At 37.1% G+C, this 22,054-nt stretch overlaps 1 long non-coding RNA gene across 1 annotated transcript; it reads left to right on the top strand.

The window, feature by feature from the left end:
• The first annotated feature begins 16,267 nt into the window (after positions 1-16,267).
• Positions 16,268-20,449, top strand: LOC131251330 (uncharacterized). Its single transcript, XR_009173748.1, has 3 exons — positions 16,268-16,736; positions 17,480-17,545; positions 20,029-20,449. It is a non-coding gene; the product is annotated as an uncharacterized LOC131251330 (long non-coding RNA).
• Positions 20,450-22,054: the final 1,605 nt, after the last annotated feature.

The raw sequence follows: 22,054 nt of genomic DNA, 5'->3' as shown, positions 1-22,054 counted from the left end.
CTTCAAGGTGTAAGGCTCTCCTGACGACCACTAATATAAGTCCGATGAGTAATGCTTTGTATTTCTCTACATTATTGGAGGCTTGGAATCCAAATCTTAAGGCGTATTTCATGCATATATGATCTGGAGTCTCTAGGACTATCCTGGCCCTACTGGCTTTAGAGTTGGATGAGCCATCAACATATAACGTCCACCTGGGTAGGTTAGGATCAACTTATGAACCGAACACCTGGTCGAATGGAATGCTCGGAACAGGCTCTAGCCTGGATAGGTTGGCCTGAATGTCCAGGTCGACTCCTTGCTTGAGCATTGGGGTAAGCTTGATGATAAATTCAGCCACTGATTGACCTTTAATAACCGTTCAGGGTTAATAATTGATGTTGAATTCGCTTAGCTCGATCACACATTTGGTCAGTCTTCCTAAAGCTTCAAGCTTTTGCAGCACTTGGCGAAGAGGTTGGTCTGTTAGAACGATGATGGTGTGGGCCTGGAAGTATGGTCGTAATCATTGAGAAGAAATGACCAGTGTCAATGCCAATTTTTCTAGGTCTAGATATCTAATTTCGGCTGAGACCAAAGTTTTACTCACGTAGTGTACTGGGAGTTGCTTTCCTTCATGCTCCCTAATCAAAGCTGAGCTAATTGCTCCATCTTAAACAACTAAATACAATAGCAGTGATTCCCCTTGTTCAGGTTTCAAGAGCAATGGTGGCGACCCTAGATATTGTTTGAGCTTTTGAAAAGTTGTCTCGGATTCTTCTATCCAGTCTATGACCTATTTCCCTTTCAACTTTTTGAAGAAGGGGAGACACTTGTCTGTAGCTCGAGACACGAAGCGATTGAGAGCGATGATTCTTCTTGTAAGGCGCTGGACGTCTCTCGTCGTCATTAGAAAGTTCATGTCGAGCAGAGCTTTGATCTTTTCGGGTTGGCCTCGATTCCTCGTTGGTTGACCAAAAGGCCGAGGAATTTTCCTGAGCTAACTTCGAAGGCGCATTTGTTCGGGTTGAACTTCATCTGATATTCACGGAGAACGGAGGAACATTTCTTTGAGATCAGATGTGTGGTTTGTGGCTTTGATGCTCTTGATGAGCATATCGTCTACATAAACTTCCATTGTTCGCTCGATCTGGTGGGTGAACATCTTGTTGATGAGCCGTTGATAAGTGGCCCCAGCATTTTTCAGTCCAAATGGCATAACTCGGTAACAATAAAGACCTTTGTCCATGATAAAAAAAAAAAATTTGACTTATCATATGGATGAATTACAATTTGATTATAACCGGAATAAGCGTCCATATAACTAAGTAGTTCGTGACCTATACTGCTATCAACCAATTGATCAATTCGAGGGAGAGGAAAACTATCTTTAAGGTAGGCTTTGTTCATGTCAGTTTAGTCAACATAGACCCACCGTTTACCATTGGACTTTTTAACTAACACGATGTTGGCTATCCAATCCAGATAGCTGACTTCTTCAATGAATTCAGGGCCGAGCGCTCTACATTTTTGTCGAATTGGTTGGTGGCTGGGATCGACGTTCAGCCGATGTACAGTGACTTTTAGATCGATGCTGGGAATGTCTTCGTGAGACCATGTGAAGACATCGGCATACCTTCAAAGGAGGTTTATCATCTTATCCCGTAGTAGGGTTGTCAGGGACGACCCAATCTGGACCGTTCTGGATGGGTCAAAATTGTCGAGCGAAACAAGAACGAGATCCTCCATGGGGTAACCTCTTTCTCCAGAATCTTCTTGGGGGTCGAGAGATGCAATGGTCATCATCTGGTGTGAAGCCCTTAGCGCCATCGTGTAGCACTATGAGCTTCATGTTGATCTCCCTTCACCAATCCAACGCCTTACTCGGTAGAAAATTTCATTGCTAAATGGTAGGTCGAAACTACGGCTCGTAGGGCATTAAGGGAAGGTTAGCTAAGAATCGCGTTGTAGACAGACGAACAGTCTACTACTAAGAAATCGATCATCATGGTTACCTGGTTTTGTCTGTCTCCAGTAGTAAGTGGGAGCTGTATTGATCCTTCAGGTATGCTCTGCAACCTGAGAAACCTAGTAGAGAAGTCTTAATGGGTTGAAGTCTTGACTGACCAACTCGAATTTTGTCAAATGCTTGTGCGAAGAGGATGTCAGCTGATGATCCAGTGTCCACAAGGATCCAAAAACCTTGCAGTTGGCTATAGTCAGTGTAACCACAAGCATATCGTCATGTGGATAGTGGACTCCTCGACGTCCACTTTGGTGAAGGTTAGGTTACAGGTTTCCACTTTTTATTCTTTTGAAGGTCGGTAGTTGGTAAGGATCTCACGTTCCAAGTTGGAGTGACCAATGCTTCGCGTGTGGGCTTTCCAAGCTTGGTTCAAATCTCCTCCACCGCCAGGGCCCCCGAAGATGGTGCGAATTTCTCCTGCTGGCTCATTATTGACGGGTTGTACATCTTTTGACATGGCCCGATCTTCTCGACAACTGACGTATTCCCCAAGGTGTCCGTTGCGAATGAGTGCTTTGATTTCTTGCTTGAGGTTGAAGCAATCACGCGTCAAATGACCGTGATCCCAATGAAAAAGACAATACTGGCTTTTGCTCCTCTTATTGGGATTATACTTCAACTTGCTTGGCCAGTTGAGGATACATTTGTCCTAGATTTCCATCAAGACTTGTTCGGGCATCTTATTAAGAGGAGTGTACATCTTGAACTTGTTGTCAGGTCGCTTGCTCGGACGTTGATTATCATGTGATTGGTCGTCCATCCTCTTCCTGCTTGTAGTGGCCTAACTAGGTTCTACCCTCGTTTGTAGCTCTTTGGCCGGGACACCTTTATTCTGATGGCATCTTGCAGGGTACGGGCTTCTTCGGCATTGGCATATTTTTGTGACCTGTTCAGTAAATCGGCCATCGTCGTCCGTGGGTTCTTATCCAATGAAAAGAGAAATTGGCGATCTCTTAGTCCTCCCATTATCGTGATTAAGGCAAGTTCCTCAGAGTGCTTCTGTACTTGCATCGTTGGAGGGTTGAAGTGCATGATATAATCCTTCAGTAGTTCACCATCTTTTTGAATGAGATGAAGAAGGTGGGAGGCCGGTTTAAGTCTCTTCTTTCGCCCGATGAAGTTCATGACGAAGATATGGTCGAGCTAGGAGAATGAGCTGATGAAGTTTGACTTCAGTTGCTTGAACCATAATCGGGCAGTTCAGGTTAAGGTTAGGGATAAAGCTCGACACGTCACTACAGAAGTGTGTTGTGGAGCTCCATCCAGACCCCAAAGGATTCCAAATGTTCTGATGGGTCGATAGCTCTTGAGAAGGGAGTGATTTGAGGCACACGGAATCTGTCTGGAAGCTAGGCCTGCATAATGTCAGTAGTAAATGGAGGTTCAGTTTCTTCCATTATCACTTCCATTAAAGTCTGTGGGTTCAAACAATAAGCTTGTTGCATGTCTCCGATCTGACCTCACAAATCTTTGAGCTCAGCTTCCCATGGTTCACCGCTCTCAGCAGTAGCCTCAACCGGGGCTTTCCCACGCTTCTTTTGGTCTAGTTCATAACGTAGATCAGAAGCGGGCAAAGCTGCAATTCCAGAAACGTGAGATGGGGTTGGTTTGGTTAAGCCATGCTGTCAACTTCTCTGAGAGGTGGCAGTGCATTGGAAGGCTGAGGGGGATTGTGGCCCATTTGCTCATCCTCCTTAGTGGTCTTCTGCACTTGATTAGGCTGTAGTTGTTCCAACAACTACCTCATGGAGTTCATGTTGTTGTTTAGCATTTTGACCTGTTGCTTGAGGGAGTTCACTTGTCCTCCATTGTCGCAAGATCGCTGACCTTGCCTTCCGGGACTGAAGTCAGCCCATTGTTGGGAGGAAGAACCCTGATGACTATCGGGCTATTTTGGTGGTGGCGTAAGGTCGTGCACAACTAGGGAGACCTCGATTTTCTTCTTCCCTATAGCCATCACAGTCTTTCTGGTAAAGGATAAAACAACTTTCAACGTCGTTTCCCATAGACAGCGCTAAACTATTGATGCAGTTTTCCGATGAACCCTCCTTAGACCCTTAAGCACCAACACAAAAGAAACAAAGGACAAAAGGAAGACCCTAGGTAATGCAAGGGACCGTCCGATGCCAAAGTCAGGGATCTAGGTCTTTATGGAAAATGGTTCAGAGGAAAAGAGTCACCAGTCCTTTTAGGTTTATGGGTTGTATGAATATACGTACCTTTCACCGTCTAAGGGCTCCCCTATTTATCGAGAGGGAAGATCACACAAATGGGAAATCTTCTTTATTTAGAAGGAGGATCACACTGTCGGAGATCTTTCCCCGTTAGGGACTCCAGATATGTCGAGATCTCCCTTAAATCATGGGTGTCCAAGATCTTTGGGATCCTTATCTTTCGAGATCTTCAAGCCATTGGACTTGGATAAGACCAAATATTGATTAAGAACCGGTACTTTCATTTAACATTTATGTAAGATCGGATGGATAAAGTCTCAGGGGCAAGTAGCACCTAGCTATTGATAGGTCGGTACCGTCTCGATGTTGATCGGCTTGTGATGCCCTTGTGATGGTCGATCCTAGTAACCATCGGCTTCCCTTACCAAGCTCAGCAGTTCTTATTAGGCCATTGTTCTGGAAAGTTTGTCGAGGGTCGTGCCGACCTGTGACTGGACCGACCTATAGTTATTCCGCGATATAGTCGTGAGTTGTGGCGACCTATGACTGGACTGACCTATAGTCATGCCGACCTGTGACTGGACCGACCTATAGTCATGCCGAGATATAGTCGTGAGTTGTGGCGACCTATGACTGGACTGACCTATAGTCATGCCGACTTGTGACTGGACCGACCTATGATCGGGTCGACCTATCTTATTGGTTGGCTCTTCCCAGCTAGTAGTTCTCTTTCGAGTAGTTTGGTTCATTGGTTTATGTCAGTTGTTGGTTCGACCTCTTTTTGTGGACCATCCTAATCTTCCTATAACAGTTATCATGAGTATAATTTATGGAAAGATTTTTTTTTTTAATAAATAAATTAACCTACATAAAAATCATAAATTTTTTTATATATCAGATTTAAATAGTAAATTATAGGAATTTAACAATAATATTCTATCAACACATGGTTGGAAACATCTCAATTTATCACTATAATAGATAAAAAATAAAATAAAATAGCCTCATGTGCTGAAGGACCAAGGAACAACTACTGACTTTTTCTACGGAGATTTAACTTTTACAAACTGCAACCAATTTTGTTAGTAGGTTCAAATAATTTAGCTATAAAGAAGCATATTTCTCAAAATAGTTCAGCCCTATTTTATAAACTCCTGAAAACAAGTTCAACTCATTTAAATTAATTGTGATTATGTACTAAAAACATGTTTAAGTAAAACGAGATGAACTCATTTTGTATTAGAGGCTAAGATCTCTAATACACAATCATCGTTAACTAAAATGAGATGAACTCATTTTTATATGTCTACCAAGCAAGGTCTTAGATTATACTTCTCTGGATATTTATTCATGCCTATCAACAACATAAAAAACCAACAATATGAACATTTGTAGCATGTAGGTAAACAAAACAACATATGAAATAGTTGATGAAACTAAAAGACTTTCAATTAATGTGTTAGCAAATACTGTAAGATAAAAATAAAAAATAAAAAATAAAAAATAAAAACTTTTTAAACAAGCATGGTAATAGGACACCCAACCTGGAGATTTTTTGCAGTATATGTAAGTTTTTAATTCTAAATGTAAGATCATGCTTTAGTAATTTAGATAATTGTTTAAGTCCGAATCATCTGTTATTCAGTAAATAGGGATTCCCTGATTGCCTAATTCTCATTGGTCCATGCCACCACTCACTTATAAAAATAAAAAAATAAAAAAATAAAAAAAAACTAAAAGAAAAAATTGGACTCCAAACTATTATGAAAAAAACCAAAGGAAAAAAAAATAAAAAAACAAAATGAGAAGAAAAAAGCCAACGGACTCCACTCGTTGATGCGTCCCTCCTCTCTACACTTCTTCACATCTCTCTCTCTCCCTCCTACTCTCACTCATTTCTTCTTCCTTAATCCTCTCCACACTTCTTCACACTTCTTCACATCTCTCTCTCTCTCTCTCTCTCTCTCTCTTCCTCAAAACATGGATCAAATTAGATTGTCCATGGATTCCATTGCAGAGGTATCATGACAAAAAAACTATGCTCATTTGATTATTTGATTATCTGATTGGTGGGCATTTATTGGTTGCCATTTGTTATTGTTCTGTTGAGTGTTTTTTTTTTTTTAATCTATTTGAAATGAGGTGAAGTGTTTTTTCATTTCTTTAATTCTATTTGTTACTTCTATCTAATTGGTAGCCATATCATATCGGTGATTGAAGCCTGTTACTGATATTTAAAACCTTGTTTTAGGGTCAGCCAAAGCTCAACCCATTACCAGATTCCCAACATTTACATCGATTTGTGTGTTTGGTTTTGCTAAATGTCATGAAATATAATGATTAATCAGTTTAATTGGGTGCAAATTTTCATAATATTTCATGAAATTTGGTGTAAGAAACACCCTCTAAAGCAAGTGTAGAATTTTGTAGACAATATGCTAATAATTAATATGCTGGCGAGGTTGATGTCTGTGGATCTGAGTGATCTCAACTTGGAGATATTGGTTTCTTTAACTGTCAGTCATAATCACCAAATGAAATACAAGAAAAGGAAAAAGGAAATTGCAAATGTGTACTACTTATCTACCCACGTGCTTAGAGCTTGTAACTCATACACCTTGTCAATGTCCATAAAGGAACATGTACCTGAATTGGCCATGTTGAAGTGGTGAGAAGGGGTAAGAAGGCTTGTTTGCTTTCCAAGGATTGGGCCTTAGGCAGGATCAGTAGGCGAAAAAGGGCTTGTTAGTGCAATCGACCCCAAATAGCTGGGAGAAGGCTATGATGATGATGAGGATATTAGATGTTTGAGTCTGATTCAAAATGTTACTTGTATTTCTATATGTTAAGGTATCTCACAGTATCAGATCATATTACTTAAGTTTTGAAACAAGAGCAAACTGATGTAGTGCAGATTTTACAAAACTTGAAGTAAACCTAGAATGAATGGGAGTTGGATCGATAGATTTATTTATTTATTTATTTTTAATGTATTTGGAACCATTTAACTTGTTATTGTAAATATTATTTTAATATTTATTTTGAGGGCTGGCTAATGATGGGATATGGCCGAGCTCATGTTTGATGGATCTTTCCTTTGAGGAACCCACAAATCCCCATTACATGCCCATTTTATGACCATTATGAGTCATGATTAGGCTCGAATTACAAGAATTGTTAGGCTTAACTTCTACAATTTAATGAATAAGTCAAAAGACTACATGCATGGCCGAAACTGCCTTCCATCAATATTAGTTTTTATGAAGGACAAAGCTAACATATTTTCTACAGGTGCTTTTTCAGGAGTTAACAATTGTGAAAATGCTGATTCGAGTGTGGCAACAAAGTTGACAATGAAATTTATATAATATTATCTTTTAAATTTTAAATATGTAAAAAAAAAATGCAGGTTTTAATCAAATATAATTAACATTGGCCTGCATATGTACAGACCTTTTACCGGTACTTCCACATGCCTTTACCGGCGGTTACACAAGCCTTTACTGGCTGTTCCACAAGCCTTTACTGGTGCTTATAAACGTGCTAGTAAATCTTACCTATAGGGGCATCCAACACAACCGCCGATAAAAGTCTGGAACAAATAACTAGTTGAGATTGATGACTTAGATTATTAGAAGGCATCCCAATGCAGGTAAGATAAATAGTTTTGTATTTTTTTATAGGGTTGGAAATTTTCTAAATATAAATGAAAGAAATGGCAGACACCATGTAAGAGAGTAGAATCTATATCAGAATAGGTACATGCATCTGTGGAAGTGATACAGTTGATGGACTATGTGATGAGATTATACTTGAAGCATTGATATAATATTGTCCCAGTATGATGGGGTTACACTTGAGAATGTGATACAGTTAATGGACTAAGTAATGATGTTACCCTTAAGGATATGATGTAGTTGTGTGATAGTGTGAAGTGGTTCCACCTGAAAATATGATATGGTCGATAGACTATATGATGAGGTTACGCTGGAGGATATGATATGGTTGTGTGAGAATGTGATATGGTTCCACTTGAGGATATGATATAGTTGTGTGATAATATGATGTGATTACATTTGAGAATATGATATAATTGATAAACCATGTGATTAGGTTGCACATTCGGATATGATATAATTGTGTGACAATGTGAAGTGGTTCTAGATTGAAGAATGTGATACGGTTGATGGACTATTTGCGCTTAAGAATATGATATGATTGTGTGAGAGTATAATAAATGATCTCCACTTAGGAATGTGATACAGTTGATGGACTATGTCATGACGTTGGATAATCCAAGGTTGTGTGATAGTGTGATCATGTTATACTTGAAAATATGATACAATTGATGGACTATATGATGAGGTTACACTTGAGGATATAATATGTGGTTGTGTGAGTGTGATGTGTCCACTTGAGAATGTGATACGGTTGATGAACAACATGATGGAGTTGTACTTAAGGATGTGGTATAGTAGTGTGATAGTATGATGAGGTATATATCTACTTGAGATTGATGGACATCGTTATGAGTTTGCAACTGAGGATATGATAAAGTTGTATGATAATGTGATTTGGTTACACTTGAGGATATGATATGGTTAATAGACTATGTGTTAGGTTGCATTTGAGCGCATGATATGGTTAAGACGATAGTGTGATGTGATTCCACTTGAGAATATAATACAGTTGATGGACTATATGATGAGGTTGCACTTGAGGATGCATATGATATGGTTGTGTGATAGTGTAATGTGGTTTCGCTTGAGAATGTGAAACACTTTATGGACTATATAATGAGGTTACACTTGAGGATATGATATGGTTGTGTGATAGTATGGTGTGGTGGATCCACTTGAGAATATGATACAGTTAATAGACTATATGATGAGGTTGCACTTTAGGATATGATATGGTTGTGTGAGTGTGAAGTGATTTCACTTAGAAATGTGATATGGTTGTTTATTTTGGCAAAGATTATAGTTTATTTTTCTATTTTCAATTTTCTATCTTCATTCATTTAAAACCCTCAAAAGAAATAACAGAAAAATTTAGCAAAAAGTAAAAAAAAAAAATAATAATAATAAATGCTGATTGTTTTTTAAGTTATGTACAGTGTCTATTTGTTACATTTTTTTACAAATTAACATATTGGAACTTGGCTGAATTTTTCTATCCCATCCAACTATTTCCAATATTGGGGCCCACATGTTGATTGAACCTTTTTTTTTTTTTTACGAAATGTTTTTAAGGCTGGACTAACCTGATGATGGGTTGGGTCCCGAAGTGATGGGCCAAGCTAGCAGATGTGTGGCATCTACATCAGCTTTTTTTGATAGGTGTGGCATCTATATCTGCAGAGAAACTGCAAGTTATGTTCAATTTCACCTTTCCTAATAATGACTTGATGTCTTCCTATTCTATTCTCTCTTTTTAAAGATTTTTTAAGAGCTGAGGAGTAGGTTTAAATCCATTTTAATGTATGACGTTGTGTAAGAGTACATTCTCTTTTGGACCTTGTGAAGAAAAACATGTTTAAATATTTTCCTGTCTTCATCTCTCCTTAACATTTCAACTCATCAATGTTGATGGCCAAGTTGATATCATTCCCTGACATGTATTTGATATTCTTGTGCTGTGGATTATGGAACTTGGGCTCTTTTGGTATTGTTGGATTTTTCAATGACCTTCAAAATACAACAACAGTTGGAAAGATTCTTTCTTTGATCAGAATTCATTATGGTTGCTAGTCTTTCTTTCATTTTCTAGTTCCAGACATAAGTCAATTGGTAAGCTAGATTTCTATTCTCTTTTTTCCTAGTTATGCGGCCATGAGAAGTGAGCTTCCATCAAATGAACCTACTGGCTACTGCTTTGTTGGTGAGCTAGATCTCTGTCCATCAACTGTATCACATTCCCAAGTGGAGATCATTTATTACACTCTCACACAATCATATCATATTCTCAAGCATAAATAGTCCATCAACCGTATCACATTCTTCAATCTGGAACCACTTCACACTATCACACAATCATATCATATCTGAACGTGCGACATAATCACATGGTTTACCAACTATATCATATTTTCAAATGTAACCACATCATATTATCACACAACCATATCATATCCTCAAGTGGAGCTATATCACATTGTCACACAACCATATCATATCCTCAAGTGCAACCTCATCATATAGTCTATCAACCATATCATATTCTCAAGTGAAACCATTTCACACTATCACACAACCACATCATATCCTTAAGGGTAACCTCATCACTTAGTCCATTAACTGTATCACATTCTCAGTTGTAACCCCATCATACTGGGACAATATTATATCAACGCCTCAAGTATAATCTCATCACATAGTTCATCAACTGTATGACTTCTAAAGCTGCACGTACGTATTTTGATATAAATTCTACTCTCTTACATGGTGTCTGCCATTTCTTTCATTTATATTTGGAAAATTTTCAACCCTATAAAAAAAACACAAAACTATTTATCGTACCTGCATTGGGATGCCTTCTAATAATCCAAGTCATCAATCTTAACTAGTTATTAGTTTCAGACTTTTACCGGCAGTTGTGTTAGACGCCCTTATAGGTAAGATTTACTAGCGCTTTTATAAGCACCGGTAAAGGCCTGTGGAACAACCGGTAAAGGCTTGTGTAACCGCCAGTAAAGGCATGTGGAAGTGCCGGTAAAAGGTTTATACATGTGCAGGCCAATATTTATTATATTTGATTGAAACCTGCATTTTTTTACATATTTAAAATTTAAAATATATAAATTCTATTGTCAACTTTGTTGCCACACTCGAATCAACATTTTCACAATTGTTAACTCCTGAAAAAGCACCTATAGAAAATATGTTAGCTTTGTTCTTCGTAAAAACTAATATTAATGGAAGGCAGTTTCAGCCATGCATGTAGCCTTTTGACTTATTCATTAAATTGTAAAAGTCAAGCCTAGCAATTCCTGTAATTTAGGCCTAATCATGACCCGTAATGGTCGTGAAATGGGCATGTAATGGGGATTTATGGGTTCCTCAAAGGAAAGATCCATCAAACCTGAGCTTGGCCATAACCCATCATTAGCCAACCCTCAAAATAAATATTAAAATAATAGTTACAATAACAAGTTAAATGGTTCCAAATACATTTAAAAAAAAAGAATAAATCTATTGATCCAGCTCTCATTCATCCCAGCCTAAATCTTGCAAAACAAAATAGCAAAAATAATAATAATAATAATAATAAATAAAATAAAATAAAATATCTATAGATATTTGTAATGAAGATCAAGAACTATGCTAGATATTTGAGGAATAAACCAGTAAGAATGCAGCAGCTGCAGTAGCTTATCAACCAAGTTGTGCGATATATAAATGGGGATTTTGGCATCCAGATTGTGGGCCCCATTGTTGATTGGAAAGAAGCGCCGGTAAAAGCTATAAAAAATGTCGGTAAAAGTTGCAAAAAGTGTCATTAAAAACTATAAAAATGCCAGTAAAAACTATAACAAGCACCAATAAAAATATATTTAAGCGCAGCAAAAGGTTACCGAAACACCGGTAAAGGTCTGCCTAAGCATCGTTAATAAAATAAGTAGAAAATAAAATAAAAATACTCTATGTTTTGCCTATCATTAATCCCTAGGTTTCAAATTGCCAAATGATATGCAACTCTAGTCCCAGGGAAGAAAATGAAATATATTGGGAATGTAGTATAAGTAAGGCCATATGATTCACCAGCATCTGATCCAAAAATAGGATGGTGGTAATGGCATATGGCTACCATGACATTTGACAAGCACTTCTCGCTATACCTGATATCCTTGTGTAAGAACTTTTATCTTTTGCTCAAGCTGCAGGGCCTTCTTGGCCTCATCATCCATTCTCTTCTTCACATTCTCAAATTCATTTTGCAAGGCCACAAGTTTGTCACTATTGTTGGCAATGCTGGCAAGACCATAAGCATTACGAGCTGGGAAGTACATTAGATCTTCTTGGCATGCATTGTGTGCTTTAATAAATTCATCAAGAGATTCATCCTCATGCCCCATCACCACACGAAGAAATTGAACCTCTTCCTTTATTAAAGAATCAACCTGCAAGAAAATTTTGGGTTTTCACACTGTTTGATGCTAAAACAAACCATAATGATATGTAACTTACGCTCAGAACTTGTGTCTCAATGCCAAATGCAAAAATAATTTGTCAGACTCAGAACTTGATCAACTGACAGGTCCATGCATTAGATCTACAAGGCTAAAAATATTATATGAATAATAGCAACAACGGAATTAAAAAAATAATTAAAAAAAAACAGACTAAGAACTTATTACTAAAAAACTTGTAGCCATATGTCCATAACATGCATCCAACAACACCAGAAAAATATTCATTTAAACTGTGGAGGTCCATTTTACACGTCTATGGACACTCAACCCAAAAGTGTCTTGCCTTTGGCATAACAGAGCAGTTGAAGTTACAAGTCAATGGGCATCAAAAGCCATGGAACTACCCATGAGTAAGGAGAAGCTATCAGAACATGTCTTCATCAAATTCATTTAGCTGCTTCATTCCAAGTTTACTTCATGTTTTGTGAAATCTACACTACAACAGTTTGCACTTGTTTGAAAACTTAAGTAATATGATCTAATATTGTGAGATACCTTAACATATAGAAATAAATATAACATTCTGAATCAGACTCAAACATCTAATATCCTCATCATCATCATAGCCTTCTCCCAGCTATTTGGGGTCGGTTGCACTAACAAGCCCCTTTTCACCTACTGATCATGCCTAAGGCCCAGTCCTTGGAAAGCAAACAAGCCTTCATACCTCTTCTCACCACCTCAACATGACCAATTCAGGTACATGTTCCTTTACGGACATTGACAAGGTGTATGCGTTGCAAGCTCTAAGCACGTGGGTAGACAAGTAGTACACATTTGCAATTTCCTTTTTCCTTTTCTTGTATTTCATTTGGTGATTATGACTGACAGTTAAAGAAACCAATATCTCCAAGTTGAGATCACTCAGATCTACAGACATCAACCTCAGCAGCATATTAATTATTAGCATACTGTCTACAAAATTCTGCACTTGCATTAGAGAGTGTTTCTTGCACCAAATTTCATGAAATATCATGAAATTTTACACCCAATTAGACTGATTAATCATTATATTTCATGACATTTAGCACAACCAAACGCACAATTCGATGTAAATGTTGGGAATCTGGTAATGGGTTGAGCTCTGGCTGACCCTAAAACAAGGTTTTAAATATCAGTAACAGGCTTCAATCATTGATATGATATGGCCACCAATCAGATAGAAGTAACATATAGAATTACAGAAATGAAAAAACATTTCACCTCATTTCAAACAGATACAAAAAAAAAAAAAAAAAACACTCAATAGAACAATAACAAATGGCAACTAATAAATGCCCACCAATCAGATAATTAAATAATCAAATGAGCATAGTTTTTTTGTCATGATACCTCTATAATGGAATCTGTAGACAGTCTAATCTGATCCATGTTTTGAGGAAGAGAGAGAGAGAGAGAGAGAGAGAGAGAGAGAGAGAGAGAGAGAAAGAGAGATGTGAAGAAGTGTGGAGAGGAGGGACGCAGTAATGAGTGAAGTCCGTTGTCTTTTTTCTTCTCGTTTTCTTTTTCTATTTTTTTTTTCATAATGGTTTGGAGTTCGATTTTTTTTAGTGAGTGGTGGCGTGGACCAATGAGAAATAGGCAATCAAGGAATCCCTACACTACACCAAAATTGTCAATCTGGTACAGTTGAGAATTTGGTTCAGAAATGGCTCTAAGCCGTTCCTGATTTGAAACGGTAATCAACTGTACTGGAGTCTCTGTGTTATACGTTGTTCTTTCAACTGTTTTGTTGGTGTGTCCTAATTGAGTGTTGGATCTTCTTATTTCTTATTATTTTATTTTATCATTTTATTTTAAAACAGATGGACAGAATAGATTTGATTAAAAAACTCTAAGTGGACCCCACAAGGCCCAAGAGGCACATAGCTCTATCTGCCACAGACTACCGATGGGTTTTAACCCCTTCCTTACGCCAAAAGCCCTACAGTGCCTCATTTCGCATCTCCATCGCGTCTTCATCTCCGTCTCCCTCTCTCAATCTCCCTCTCCCACTCCCTCTCTCAATCTCCCTCTCTTTCGATCTTCCGATCTCAACCCTCTCTCTTGATCTCCATCTCTTTCGATCCTCCGATCTCAACCCTCTCTCCCGATCTCCCTCTCACTCTCCCTCCCTCGATCTCCCTCTCCCGATCTTAACCCTCTCTCTCGATCTCCCTCTCACTCTCCCTCCCTCTCTCAATCTCCCTCTCGTTATGTGTAACAGGTGTGGAGCCTCTAGCACAAGTGGTGAATGTGCCAGCTGCTGCAGATCAGGGCCAAGCTGCTACTCCAGCAGTGGTCATTACTCTAGGCCTTGTGGTAATCTGCTTGCAGCCGCTAGGGCGAAGAATCGTGGCCGTCGAGTTCTGTAATGGCATCAACGACCTCAATAATGTCATCTTTCCGGAGGTCCGTGGAAGCTCTGCCAAGGTATTTTTGTAATTCTGCCATCTTTCCTGCCTTTTTGTCATTCTAATTAGTGATTCAGGAGTTAGGAAGTCAAATCCGCTCTCGAGGTTCACCAGGAATAAGTTCAGGTCGACATGGGGTCAAGTTTGCAACTCAGAGCTTAAACGTCAACGAGAAGGTCACCAAAGCTTAGATTCGGGGTACGACTGAGCAAGAGAGGTAATTCTTCAAAACCCCTCTGTTTCCATTTTTCTAATCAGTGTTTTTTTTATATCTTGGCATGATTTTGTCTATGTGAAGCTGTAGATGCTGATTTGGGTTGGTAAGAAATGTTCTTTCTTTTATAATATTTATAGTTTGAGATCTGTAGCATTTTCTTGATGTGGATTTTTGGGAGTATATTTTTTCTTTTTCTTTTTTTAGTTATAAAATGGTATAGATCTGGAATTATTAGTTGATGATTCTTCCATGTGGATTTTTTGGAGTATATTTTTCCTTTAGTTTTTTCTTTTTAGTTTTATGATAGTTTGTTCTATCAATTCTTGATCTTGATTAGTTGATTTCATAGACACATTTACATTTGCTAGATTAAGTTCCTGACTTTTTTACTTTCACGTACTTAATAACTCATGTTTGATCTGTATTTTGGGACCTCTTTGATTGATATGTATGTAAAATGTTGTTAAATTAATGATGCACACATACTTTTTGATAAAATGCTTATGAGAGATGTTTCTTCCTAAAATGCTCATCAGATCAAACTTTGCACGTCTTTATCATGTTATGGCCTTTAATCTGAAGTGTTCTCTGGAGCAAATCTTTAGGTGGGTCCCATTTGCCACCCAATGATGAGTATTTGTAGCTAGATCATTAAAGCATGATCTAGCCCTAAGCTTCCTCCTCGACACAACACAGCGTAGGTCTATAGGTGGGTCCTGCTGAGCATCAAGTCAGCATACTTAAGTCACAATCTCAGCTTTGAGCTTCTTTTCAACTAGGCCTCATGAGATCTCAATTCCATCTTTCATAAGTTATTTCTTACATGATATCACTTGAGTCTTTCAGGAGTTGTTTCTTGACAACAAGATTCTATCTTCAACAATATGCAGTTCATTGTCAAACAAGTGCTCCTGGAACAATAATTCTTTTAGCTTGTATCAAAGGGCCCTAAACCTACATTGACCCTGAATCTGTGCCCCCATAATGGGTCGATGTCTATATTAAAGCTCAACTTGGGGCCATTGGCACGCCTTAAATCAAACTGTCCCAATTAGATTGATCATCATCCAAGAATTAGAGTGGTTGAACACCAGTTTGAAGTAGTCAGATCACTGTAAAACATTTGCTTTAATAGGCCATTAAATGGCCGTCTGCATAATTCTCAGTTTATTGTCCATCTATCATAATTTGGACAGTTTCGCCGATTTGGCTACCAGTTGCCATGAGATCTCTATGAGTTGGGGCTGGCAGATTCCAAAATTTTTCCATTTGAGTATAATATTTTTGGATTCTTATTCATGAATAAGACTGATAAGAGTGGTTGAAATTCTTATTTTGGTATAATCTTTTTGTATTAGTAGCTATCATATGGTTGAAGGGGTGATTGGAGCTTGGTTGGTGGATGTGTTAGTAGCTGTTATGTGGCTGGTGGATCTATCTATTTGTAGGGTGATCTCCAATCTTTTTGTATTAGTAGCTTAGGAATGCTGAAAGCAACCCACAATATTCTAAATCCAGCATTTTCTTGGTCAAATTCCAACAACTTCAGGTATTTACCTAACAATAATAACAACCAAATTATGAAAGAGTTGATTGTATGAAAGAGTACTTGAAGAATCACTTTGTCATAAGCTCCTTTTTATTTTCTTTTTCATGTTTAGGCAGCAATTCATGGCAGTGGTGGTAGTAGAACTTCTGTTTCTGAGGGCATGGAACATCTGCCATTTATATTCACTTTAAGGCAGCAGCGGGTGAGGTAATAGATCCTCTATTTCAAGTTAACTGCTTCATGTACACATTAGTAGGATACCACATGCTAACCATGGGATGGCTGCTTAAGTTATACTTTTCTTTTCCTTTTCTTTTTCCGTTAGCTATTTGAGCTGACTTTATTGTTGGTTGGTTTTTGTCCTTCACAATTAGCTTTTCTTTGTCGATTTTTATACATTGTATTGAGATCACGTTTCAGATTCATGAGATTTTTTCCCACCATTTTTTATGATTTCTATAGCTAATTGATGACACGTGTGCATTGAGCAATTTTCTTACCTTGTACAGTTCAGATCTCACTTCCACATGGCACATTGGCACATGCAGGAAAGTAGAATTCAAAATTGTACTTTTGCAACTATATGTAGCCAGGATAGGGTTTTGCACTTCCAAAACTATTAAGTAGTGTTTATTTGTTGACCTTTCCAAGCTCAAAGTGATCTCATGACTAGTGAATTATCTTGTTGGTTTTATGATATTTATAAGCGGGAGTAGGATTCAATCTTGATATATCATATTATTAATTATAATGTTAAAAAATGGATTATAAGTGGGAGTAGGATTCAATTTTATGATATTATGTTTTTGGCACCAAATATCAGTTTGTAAAGGCAATATTGACAGGTAAAAGAAAATCATTAAAATTGTTTAGGTAGTACATAAGTTTTTCGAAAAGAAAGAGAAATTTAGATTTTTTGCTAATGGTTTGTATTCTATGTCTTTATGCAGCCTTATATGAAGATTCAGTTTAGAATCTCATCTTTTGCAATTCACTTACTTGAGAAGGGAACACAGGTTAGTTTCTTCTTCTATATCACATGATTTTACCGATAAAAAATAAAAATAAAAATAAAAGAAAGAAAGAAGAAGAAAACAAGCTGATACAGATGCACTTAGAAATTGTATGTCATATGCAGGCCCAAAAAATTTCAATGACATCTAAATTCACGTAAAAATAAAAACTTCAATGACATGTAAATTCAAAAAAATTTTGAGGTCTAATGAACTTGAGCACACTATCTTCTTTCTTGTTGGCCCGCTTTTAATCAGTTGTACTGGTTTTTTTTTTTTTGGTAAATGGGCAGTAGGCAAATCATAGAATGGGGCTCTTCTGTGCTTAAGTGCTTGCACACGACCTTTCTTGAGGTTATGCCTTTGGATTTTTTATTGGTTTTTCATATAAAAAGTTATTTTTCTATAAGATTCTTAAATTTGTTGGTTTTGGGTTTTCTATGAAAATTTTTGTTGTGTTTTGTGTTTACTTTCATTTTGTCTTCTAGTGGCCATCCTTTTCTTTTGATTCTTGCATGTTTTGTACAGGGGATTTCAGGTTTTGGTTTATTTTTATTTTTATTTTCTTAAAGTTATGGGCTTTTGGATATTTAATGGGTTTCTCAGACATTTTGAAGAGTAGTCATAACTTGATTTCTTTTAGTATCACTACTTGCCTTTGCCATACATCTGATTCTTGGCTATGTGCATGTCTTCTCATGTCTTTATTTTTATTTTTATTTTGTTTTGGTTTTGCCGGTATTTCTAGCTTTCAGTTTTTGAAATGTTCGAAATTAATCACCCATCTCATTCTCAATAGAAATTCTTTTTTTTTTTTTTGAATTGTTACTGCTATATATGTGGTATCGTGTTCTTTTGTGCTTCTTAACTCTATAGTATGTTGATTTCTTGCAACTGTTGTCTAGATATGTCAAGTGCTTGTGAATTTCCATGAGTGGAAATGATCAAAATGAGATATTGTTAGAGCTAACTTAAATGATTAGGCACTAAAAAAACAAGTTATTCAGAATTGATTGTGTTATCATTTGGTTCTTCCTTAGTAATGTTATGTATGCTATAAAGTTATTGGTTCACCTGTTGGGCCCCATCATGGGTGGGTCATGTCTCAAGCCTCTTACCTCTTAAATGCAGAATGTTGTCAAAATCATCATCCTGCAGGCTACCAATTTTACAATTATAATTGTTCAATAGAGGAAGTTTTTCAGCATTGTTGTTCTGTTATTTGGGATCACCAGATAAATGGTTTGCATTGCTAGAAGGCAGTCTCCATCTGGCTAGTTGATTGGCCAAGCATCATGTATAAATCACCTTCCCTTATTCTTTTTTCCTTTTTTTTTCTTTTTTGTTTAGGAGTTTTCGTATCATCATTTAGCACAATCGAAGTACATCTTACCCAAGGCGATCAGTCGTTATTGACAAATGTACAATATGAATAGGTTGCCTAGTTTTAATTCAACATAACTAGAGTTGGGTGGATGAAATGGAGATGTGCCTATTTGAGCATTTTACTACCATTACAATAGCTCACATTGTAGAACTTGACATTTCAAATAGAAATAAGTCCGTGCTTTATGACTTGTCATTACTCATCAAAGTTACCAGTTATACATTTTTGTATCATAAATAAGTGCATCACATTACATCTTCATCTTCATAGTTAAGCCACACATGATAGGATGGTCCCAAACTTCTAATTGAAATTCAGGTGGAATTTACGTCTTTGATGGACTATAAACTTAAAGGGAATTGTAGTTCAAATTTAAATGCATTTGATGCCAATAATTGAATAGCATTGTTTTATAATCTCACAGGAAAATCTAGATTTTATGTACTCCTTGTTTTTGTTATCTGAGTGCATCTTCCTATGTGTTGTCATTACAATGCTACTTGTCCTTTGGGAACATGGTTCATGTGGTTTGTATTGGTAAAAGTAGGACCTCATGAGTCAAGATTTTTCTTCCAGAAATTACTTCAAACTTCATTAAATGATTAGGTGGTTGACAGTTCAGTGACTTTTTTTTTCTTTGCTTTCATTAATTTGAATTGATCCATTGTATGGAAATCGATTAGGTGGTGGCCTTAGATTCAAGTACTTTAGACTCTGTTGCATCTGCTTTTGTAACCATTGGTGGTACCTGAACTAGTACCCAAAGCAAACTAAATGGACATGAATTAACAATATGAAATGATACTGAATTCACTTTAGTTGCACCACCACTATCAAATATCAAATATCAACAAACATTCAAGACATTTGCTCTATATGGATCGTGTGCGCCTTGGGTAAATAACTTGGCATTTCACAGCGATTGATCAATTCTAAATTGTTTGGAATCTTATATGATTTGTGATATTTGGGATATTTTGATAAACATGATGCATAGGTGAAGTATATGCCTTTTGTTAATGTTTGGAGCAATCAATAGTTGTGAAGCTAGTTCCATTGCATTAACTAGAATTCTTTGCTTGCTTAGTCCTATTTTCAGGAAATGGTGAAAGGGTGGGAAGCTAATCTTCTCATTTGATGCAACAAAGAAAGCTCGCTTTGTACTCCCATGACATATAAATAATGAGCTTCAAATCAGATGGTTTAAGCTCCCAAATTGCTTTATCTTCCATAATGGTGAGTTTTTTTTTCCTTCAATGGACCAACAACAATGTCTCGCGAAACATTTCAAGCTTACTATGCCTGATGTGCATGTTGCATCATAATCATATATGTCATATCAAGCAGGGTTAATTGGCCTGCACTGAGGGGTCCCAAATGTGTGTTTGTGTTTCTAGTCCTTTGTAGCATGCTCCCATTCTTCAATGTTGATCATTAGTGGGGAGACTTTTCTTTTTCACTCATTTACCTTTGGCATCTTTTTTTATCTTCCCAGAGCCGAGATCTGTTTGTTGTCTGTCTGGATTTGAATTTAACTCTTTAACTAATTTACTCTATTGGCTGGCTTGCATTACCTTTGTTTATACCTTGCCTCAAAATCTTTTTTTATAACCTGATATTGGTGCAGTTATAAGTTGGGGCATATGTATTTAATGGTTCATACATTTGGTGTCAGACATATCACTTCAAAGCATCCTTATCCTGGACAGGATTCTTTACAGTGTGTAGTAATTTTTCGTGACATGGAAAAGGTAGGAACTCTCTTGGAAACCTTTCTCATGCACATAGATTGATGGTTTTGCATGTCTTATTCCTCTCCTTTCATTTTCATGAAACAATGCTTAGTATTTTTATTTATTTATATTCTTAGGTGGGAAGCGCCTTGTTCCTGTGGGTTTAGGAGATGATGAAGAATGCATTGAGGGGGGAGCTTCACACGCCGTCTCCGCAAAGCTATAATTTAAAGTGCTAGCCTTTATTGTAGCTTATTTTGTAAATTTGATTTTGCAATGAAACATCTTCAAACACATTATTTTCTTATGTTTTTCTTTGTATTAATCTTTATTTTGATGGATCAAACACATTATTTTCTTATGTTTTTCTTTGTATTAATCTTTATTTTGATGGAATGCAATAAAATTCTGTTAATTTATTTCCCTTGACCCTCAATTTAATTGTGTGTTTATCAGGGTTTTAAATTGTTCCTAAAATTCCATCCTAAAATCTGACCATTGGCAACATTAATCAGGGTTTAAAACCTTTAAAAATTTCGTTCTTAAAATGTGACCGTTGGCATGAGAACGATTTAAAACTATTCCTAAAATTCCGTCTCTAAAATTTGAAACGGTACCCAAAACGGTTCTGAATCATTCCTGTTTTTTTTTTACGACACCTCATTTAGGAAAGGTTTTAAACCATTCCTGAAGCATTTAGGAATGGTTTGAAACCGTTCCTAAATGACGATTTTGGTGTAGTGCTATTTACCAAATAACAGAGGATCCGGACTCTAATTGTTTTGTTACTTTCCCTCCATGGATGGATCATCTGAACATCTTAACTACCAATCTTTAGACTTTCTCCGATTGAATGAAGATGTAGTTTTTCTTCTGAACCGTGTATTTGAAGCCCACAAATCGAAAGGTAAGGATTGTGCCAATTGAGTAGATCTTTTGGGAATAGTCCATTGAAAGTAGGAAGCAAAAACCAATGGTTTGGATTCCTGAAGCACAGGCCCCACTTATTAGAATTGAAAACAAAAACATCAAAAATTCCAAATTCAATCAAATGGATAAGATAACATGAGATGGCTCCAACTTTTCAAACTTCAACATTCGCCAAATTTCCAAATCTGGTCATTTATGGAAACAAGAACAAGAGAACTCATGTCTCAAGGATTCAACGGCAAGTAGAAAAAACAGAAACAAATGAAAAACCAACACTATAGATTCTTACCGAATTATCAATCTCATGTCCCTCCTCCTTAGCCGCGGAACCGAAAACTTGTACCCCTGCGGGAGTGGAACTAGGCACGTGAAAGACTAGAGTCCATTGCCATTCCGATGCAACCATCAATTTTTTAACGCGCCCATCTCCTGGAAAGTAGATCTCTCTAATTCTAAGTTATT

This window comes from Magnolia sinica, chromosome 7 (assembly GCF_029962835.1).
Source record: "Magnolia sinica isolate HGM2019 chromosome 7, MsV1, whole genome shotgun sequence".
Taxonomy (NCBI): Eukaryota; Viridiplantae; Streptophyta; class Magnoliopsida; order Magnoliales; family Magnoliaceae; genus Magnolia; species Magnolia sinica.
This window is presented reverse-complemented; position numbering and strand designations above follow the sequence as displayed.